This window comes from Anguilla anguilla, chromosome 11, assembly GCF_013347855.1.
Source record: "Anguilla anguilla isolate fAngAng1 chromosome 11, fAngAng1.pri, whole genome shotgun sequence".
NCBI lineage: Eukaryota > Metazoa > Chordata > Actinopteri > Anguilliformes > Anguillidae > Anguilla > Anguilla anguilla.
In genome coordinates, this window is record NC_049211.1 from 8,100 (window position 1) to 16,137 (window position 8,038).

At 37.7% G+C, this 8,038-nt stretch overlaps 2 long non-coding RNA genes across 2 annotated transcripts; one reads left to right on the top strand and one right to left on the bottom strand.

Annotated features, from left to right (window-relative positions):
- The first annotated feature begins 962 nt into the window (after positions 1-962).
- On the top strand, positions 963-2,631 carry LOC118207474. The gene is made up of 2 exons (XR_004761389.1): positions 963-1,277; positions 2,086-2,631. It is a non-coding gene; the product is annotated as an uncharacterized LOC118207474 (long non-coding RNA).
- On the bottom strand, positions 2,092-2,995 carry LOC118207475. Its single transcript, XR_004761390.1, has 2 exons — positions 2,765-2,995; positions 2,092-2,206 (listed from the first exon to the last, which is right to left on the bottom strand). It is a non-coding gene; the product is annotated as an uncharacterized LOC118207475 (long non-coding RNA).
- Between the last annotated feature and the right edge of the window lie 5,043 nt (positions 2,996-8,038).

An 8,038-nucleotide genomic window follows, 5' to 3' on the forward strand; every position in this document is an offset into this window, starting at 1 on the left:
GACCACTTATAAATTAATTGTTCCTATGTGATGACCGTTTGGCTGTGTAGAGTGTAATAAGCCAGCGTACCTGCAGTTCATAAAACATTCCACAGGGTGGCAGCAGACGACCACTTATAAATTAATCGTTCCCATATGAAGAACGTACGGCCATGTAGAGCACGGTATGAAATGACACGTCTTTTCTATTGTAAGGAATCCATATTAACACAGCGATCGTGAGCCAAATGGCTGATATAACTACATCGATGGATCGCTACAACTTGTTCCCACTTGTATTGAAAGATAGAAATCTACATTAACAACGTGCTCCACAAACGTTCGACATAGGCTATAGCTAGCGTCGCAGCTAAGCGAAGTGCAATATTTGTAGTTAGCATAGCCGCACAGTCACAAATAATATTGTGGCGATCCTGACAAAGACTAAGCTAGCTAGCTAGCTAGCTGGGCTGCAAAGCAATGGGGGGGGGGGGGGTTGCATGAAATGTATATTATTGTTGTAAATAGCCAGCGTCGTAACTAAGCGAAGTGCAATATTTGTAGTTGGGTCATTCTACAGAAACGGTGGCATTCCTGTGTCTCACCTTTAGAGCAAGCAAAATACTTTAAATGGACTTAATGATCACATGTAATATATATTTTTGATAAATATAGACTGTTCTTATAATAGTAAAACATATATGAGTCATGTAATGAGCAATTCTTGTTTTTTAATCATTTATATAAAATAGCAAGTGCAAGTGTAACCCAGGGTTCCAAGACACATATTGAATAGATAGTGAAACAAAGAAAAATAGTAAATAACTAGTAGCAAGTAAATAAGTAAATTATAATTCAAAATGGAGACAAAGAAATTGTATTTTTCCTTATTAAAAGTATTTTTTCTTTTATGTGCAGAAAGATAAGTTGATAGAAGGATTAGACAACCAATGCGGATAATGATACTTGTTGTACATTTGTTGATTGGTCATGTCAGATGACAAGCCCGCCCTAACTTCCTCTGGTCAAGATGGCTTAAGCGACAGCAGACATGCGAAAATTTCTCTGAACAGATTAAGCTAATTCGAAGTGAATTACAAGTGAATTTAGGATACAATTGCAGATATTTTATTGAGGAGTGACAGTAACTTGAAAAGAAACAGATTTATAAAGAAATAACGAAGATTTGCAACGTTCTTCTATCGCCCTGTGTGACGGCCGCGTGAAAGAAAATTTTCTGCATTCGCCATTAAGATCGTTGAAAACCGAACTTTGTACAACTTTGAACATATTCCTTGGTGAGTCCGCATTCTAAGACTATCTATCTTATTTCACTGCCGTAGTATCAGTTAGCTTGGGTGTCTTCAGAAACGAAAATGTTAAACGTAGTCGTAATAAAAAAAGATCCGAAAATGAAGGTTGCTAAGTAGCTAGCTTCATGTGATTTAAAGGTCTGGTAGTAGCAGCTAGCTAAGTTGGCTAGCTATAGCAACTCGCGGCTAAACCGGCAAATGTGTATAATTGATGTGTGGGGTGTAGGCCGGGCTAACAGCAGGGCTGTTTCCTGCTTTGTGATTGTGGTGGTAGACGAACCAGGCAGTTCGCCACATAGCAAGCTGAAAATATATTGAAGCGGGGACAATGTGATGTAACGTTAGCTAGAAGAAGGGCATTTGAAAATTCTCCGGTTGTGTTCTGAAAGTGTATCTCCTGTGTAATCGCATATCGCAGCCACATCGGCGTACTCTTTGTTAAATGTTATTTAAAACGAATGTATTTTGTGGTACCTTTTATTAGAAAGCTAACGTAACTAGCTAGCTAGCTAGTGCTGCGAGGAAACGTCAGTGGGTGAGTTTGGAAGCACTGCAAGATATGAGTAGTGAATTGAGTGAGCTAATGGTGGCTAATTCTACTTCCAGTTAATCAGAATCTAGATATGCTGACAGAATGAGAACAGATTGACAATTGATATAAGCTTTATCCAAGTTTATTTCACAGAGTAAATGGAAGGTTACAAGTGTTATACAATTTAGATGTTCACAGTGTATACTATGTCTTAATCTGAATGTACAGACTACTGATGAGTCTTTGGCTTTGTGTTGCAAGGCCGGGTTTTTTTGTTGTTGGATTTGAACTGCTGTGCTGGATCCTGGATTCGTCCGCCCTGCTTGCCTTCCCTGGAGAGCTACAGCGGCGCGCGGACTGGCGAGCCACCCATGTGATCGACCTGAAATCTTAAAGAGAAGGAAAGAGTTCAGTTGTGCTTTCTAAGATGGTGGTAGGACAAGAGTTTGAATTCTACAAACTGGAACTCAGCAACAAGTGGTCCAACAACCACACGGACTAAACTGATTTGCACAGATAGTGTTTTAGAAAAGTGTTTTGGTGTTATAGTGTGATAAGTTTCCTTTGCATAGGTACTTTCAGTAGTACTACATAAGGGTCTTGGTTTCAAAATAAAAGTCCTAAAATCTAATTAGTGACAAATCATACTAGAACCAAATAACTAATAATAGGGATTAACTGAAACACATCAAAGAAATACTAAAAGTATGGTTAAGGTATAAAGATAGGAAAAATAGTCAAATTAGTGGAACCAGAGAAAATATAAATACAGACACAAAGTAAAAGGGCTTGGGACCAACTTGTATTTTTTTCCTTTCCCCATTTTGTAGATATGTGTACTGTTGTTGTTTAATGCTTTCTACTTTGTAATAAAAACAAAGGGTACAGAGAACCAAAAAGGGAAAATTTAAATTTAAAAGAAAAAAAATCATTCTCTTACCTTTGAAATATAGATCCTGCTTCCGTGTGCTTCATTCTTCATGTGCAAACCGCCTCTCTCTCGCGAGTCGAATCTGTTGTCTTCTGATCTGGTCCATACTTACCTGATTTTATCCATTCTAGTAACGGTGTTAATATTGAAGCACTTGTTACAGAGGAGAACCCCCTTACACAAGCAATTTGCTTGTCACTCAGACCATGTATCGAAGTTTAGTGCCATATTTTCAGTTAAAAATTTTTATTTTTCTCCAATTTAAATGTCATAAAGTAAACACAAATGTCCCATTCATGGAATGGAGAACTTAAAAAGCTGAAATACAAATGAAATTATAAATAATATAACGGTAATAGTGGTCACCCCATATCATGTCATTGGTGTTGCTGCCTCACAAAACTTTTATTTTGAAAAAAATGAAATGACTTTTATAAGTAATTTTTGGTTCAAAAGGTCATTGGAAAAAGTGTGATCAACATATGCACATGGTGAGTCTGCTGTCTCTCTTCATTTGTTATAAATTTGATGATTTATGTGTTAATTCTACATGAGGCTTTTAAATATGTCATTGGTGTTAGTCATTTCATAGGAAGGGGAATTAGAAATAGATAATAGAAATGGATTAAATTATATATTTGAATGATTTTAATATGATTGAAGACATGTGGTTTGAGGTACTGCGGTGTCCATTTTGTAAAGAACCATTTGTTCGACAAATTGTCATTGGTGTTACCGTCATTGGTGTTACTACTCCTCCTGGTAACACCAATGACAATCAGTAACACCAATGACATTCTTGTGTAAATGAGCTTTTATAAAAGCTTCAACATAAGTATTTAAAGCAAAATAGCACATTGTTTCTTTTTCATAACTTTCTATTATTATTATTTTTGTCAGGTATGGCGAAATTGAGTGCAGCTGAGAAGCAGAGGTTTTATAGACAGCGCAGGGATGCTGACCCTACACGTAGAGCAGAGTATTTAGTGAAAAGGCAACAGGGTTATGCTAATGATATAGCAACAGGAAAAACACAGAACATAAATGATCTCAGTGAAAGGGCAAAGAGAGGTCAGCACAAGGCATGGCGAGTCAACCAGGCAAGACACAGGCAACACATGAGAGCAGGAGAGACAGTCTTGACCCCCCCATCATCTCCAGGGAGTTAACCCAGCATCTCAAGGTAGAACTGAAGATATTGGGTCTCATTCACTATTATTGTAAAGTGGTTTGCATGTGCAGGTCATTTTGAATTAGCATAATACACGCTCCAGAAAAGCCCATATAACGGCTTCTTGCTTAACCAAGATTCAAAATCAAAAGATAAACCAAAATAAACAACTGAATATCTTTGCATATAGGGTAAATGTCCCTATTAAGCCCACATACCATATAAGCCCACTTGCAACTTCTGAGTCAAATTAAAAAAAACTACATCATCACTTTTTGCTGTGTGATGTTTTTTCAAATGAAGCTGCTTGTTACGTAAATGACACTTTTTATTGTAAGTCAATCACATTTATCGATATTGAGTTATCGAAGCACATGTGTGGCATGTGCCTGCTGATCCCAGAAGAAGTTGCAAAAAAACGTAGGTGATTTTGGTACCCTCAGAAAATAACATTTTTAGTATAATTCTACTCTTGTTTTTGGAAAGTACTCACTTGTAATCAAAATTTAAGTGATTAGTGTTTTGAATGAGACATATGTTAGAATATTACCTGAATTAGAAATATTGTGTCTTTTGAAATCAAAATATGAGTTTTAGCACGCTAGCAAACAGACCACATGCTGCATCAATACAGTAGCTACATAGTATGGTTCATTGCAATGACATAAAGCATGATAAGCATGTATAGTTTATATTTTTGTATGCAGTTTATATTATTATACTGTTAAATAGACAATGAATGTGTATGTTTATCTTTATTTATTTTTTAATCAACATTTTTACCTGGTGGGCTTAAAGGGGACTCTAGCAAAAAAATCACACTGAGTGAGGTGGATGTAAATGAGTATAGCTAATTACTTCTCTACATGATCAATGTATACTTTTCATAATTATGTTAGTGCACCATATATAGATTTATTTCATATAGTTGTTTTTTAATGTCATGTGAGTAGAATAAAATATTCTGTCTTTTAATCATAAATTCACTGATGTTCCCTTTAAGCCCACCTGTTCCCATTAAGCCCACTTTACTGTGTTTCAATGGGGATTTTCTCCCTTTTGAACTTTGAACCATTTTCCTCCCTAATTTTGACCTCACCTGATGAATCAGCTCCATAATTCAGATAATTAATACCCACATTTAAATATCAGTGATATTGCATAGGTCAATTCATTCTGGATAGGCCTGTGTTCTATCTTAACATTAGCAATAATTTTTTAATCTTTACTTTTCAGATGAGTTTTAGTTTAAGATGACTAAAACACAAAAGAACTACAGTTCATGCCCACACATGATAGAAGCGCAAGTTCATCCTATGCAAAGCAGGGCTGTAGGGACCTGGACCATTCTATTTGCGCAATCATGAGGTCGTTGAAAATCTACAAAAACAAGATGAAAGCCATGAACGACTTGTTAGCGTAAGACAAAGACAACCACAACGTGGGCAAAAGATTGAAACAAACAAATAAAATAAAGCTTAGACCACCCTATAACCTATGTTATGTTACACTACTAAGATGGAGCATGGAGCAAATGATAGCCTTACTAAAACGATACAATCACCTCAAAGAGCATAGGCCTACGTTTAGTCTAGGAGAAAGTAGAAATTGCAGAAATGTTGACATCTTTCTTGTTTATTTTGTTTAAGTTATAGGCTAATGATACATGAGCTTCAATATGTTATAACTGATGTCTCCTCATAATGAACTGTATGTTTTAATGTTACTCCACAATGAACTTAATGGTTTTAAAATGTGTTTTTACAATGTTTTCAAACTACTATCCTAAATGTGATTAACATTTGAAAAGTTATTGTTTAATTGTAAATCCTGAAATTGACTCATTTACTATCCTTAGAACATTAATATTGAACCTGAAATTGTTTTTCGTTCAGTCAGTCGGTCTTCAGAAATCTTCATAAAAACACCTGCACTTTCAACCAGCTGACTGGACCAGAAATTTTGGCCAATTTCAAATGCCAACAGCACACCATAGGATAGAGATACAGACAAAATGACAACACATATTGAAAGATGAAGTATTGAAGAGTAATTTCCACTATAGTTTTGATTTTGTTCATAAATAGTTTTTTGGCTACATTCCAAAGAAGACATGTTGTAAGTTTAGCTTTTTCTGTGTTGACAACACAGCAGAAAGGCTGGTCATGCCTATTTCAAATGCCATTTACAGGCCATAGGATAGGAGTGGAGACTAAATGAAAATAGCTATTGAGAGCTAAGAGATTACAGATTTGAATAGAACAAGTTTGTATTGTTAAGATTTTTTAAATATTTATTTATTTATCAACAAATCATGAAGTGGGCTTATTTGGAACACCCATGGGCTTAAAGGGTACATTAGGTACCCATTAAGCCCATGCCAGACTTTTGACATATTTTGACAAATTAAACAATAAAAACATTAGAAATTGGTATAAATGAATTATTGACACTTCAAATGAGAGATTAGACTTTCATTTTAACTAAAATGTTCTCACTTAAATTGGGGCAGTATACATTAAAAATGTCTGAAAAGCGGATTTGGTGGGCTTAATAGGGACGTTTACCCTACACCGTTAGTGAATGAAACCTATTATGTATATAGGAAATTACAAGCGTATTCAAACAAACCTGGAATTCAGATATCAGGACTAAAATATGTCACAGTACAAGGATTTATTTAAGCATAGTATGCATACTACACAGTGTAGCTTTGAATAAAAAAAAATAAGCTGCAAGCTGCAATAATGTGGCCAAGCAGCTTATTATCATTATTATTATTATTATTATTATTATTATAATAAAGCTACACTGTGTAGTTTGGGGATTAACTGCCATGATTATGAACTTTGTATATCTATATTAAAGATATTGCTTTAATGAATAGTGCTCCCTGACTACATTACATTACATTACAGGCATTTGGCAGACGCTCTTATCCAGAGCGACGTACAACAAAGTGTATAACCATAACCAGGAACAAGTATGACGAAACCCCTAGAGAGAAGTACCGGTCCAAGTACAGGGAACAACCGCATAGTTCAACTTGGACCCTGATGGTTAAACTGATTAACACTAACAACGAGAACGGCAACAACGCAATCTATGGAAAAATAAAAATAAATTAAAATACAAGTAGTCGTTAGGACAGTTGATGTGCCTAAGTCACCTATGAAACAGCTGCCTAGTTACAACCCTAAGTTTAGTCATTTACAGGGGGGAAGGGAGGGATGGGGAGAGGTGCAGCCTGAAGAGGTGGGTCTTCAGTCATCGTTTGAAATGGGTCACAGTCTCAGCTGTTCTGACCTCCACAGGGAGGTCATTCCACCATCGTGGGGCCAGAACAGACAGGAGACGTGTTCTGGAAGTGCAGGTGCGAAGAGGGGGAGGTGCTAGGCGTCCTGAGGTAGCAGAACGGAGGGATCTGGCTGGCATGTAGGGTTTGAATATCTTCTGAAGGTATGCTGGGGCTGATCCCTTGACTGCCTGGTATGCTAGGACCAATGTTTTCAATTTGATGCCAGCTATAACAGGCAGCCAGTGGAGGGTAGTGAGCAGGGGAGTTACGTGGGAGTGTCTGGGGAGGTTGAAGACCAGACGAGCCGCAGCATTCTGAATGAGCTGCAGGGGTCTGGTGGCAGATGCCAGTAGTCCAGCCAGAAGAGAGTTGCAGTAGTCCAGGCGGGATAGAACCATTGCTTGGACCAGGAGCTGGGTTGAGTAGGTGGTGAGAAAGGGGCGGATTCTGCGGATGTTGTATAGGAAAAATCTGCATGCCCAGGTTACTGCTGCAATGTTGTTGGAGAGGGACAGCCTGTTGTCCATCATCACTCCGAGATTCTTGGCGCAGGGTGATGTCACTACGGTGTCCCCTAAGCAAATGGAAAAGTCGAGGAGGGGAGAGGTTGGAGCAGGAATAAAGATTAGCTCTGTCTTTCCCGGGTTGAGCTTCAGGTGGTGATTGTCCATCCAGCTCTGTATGTCCCTCAGGCAAGCGGAGATGCGGGCGGGGACCTGTGTGTCCCATGGGGAGAAGGAGAGAAAGAGTTGCGTGTCGTCGGCATAGGAATGATAGGACAAGCCATGGGCAGATATTACAGGGCCAAGGGATC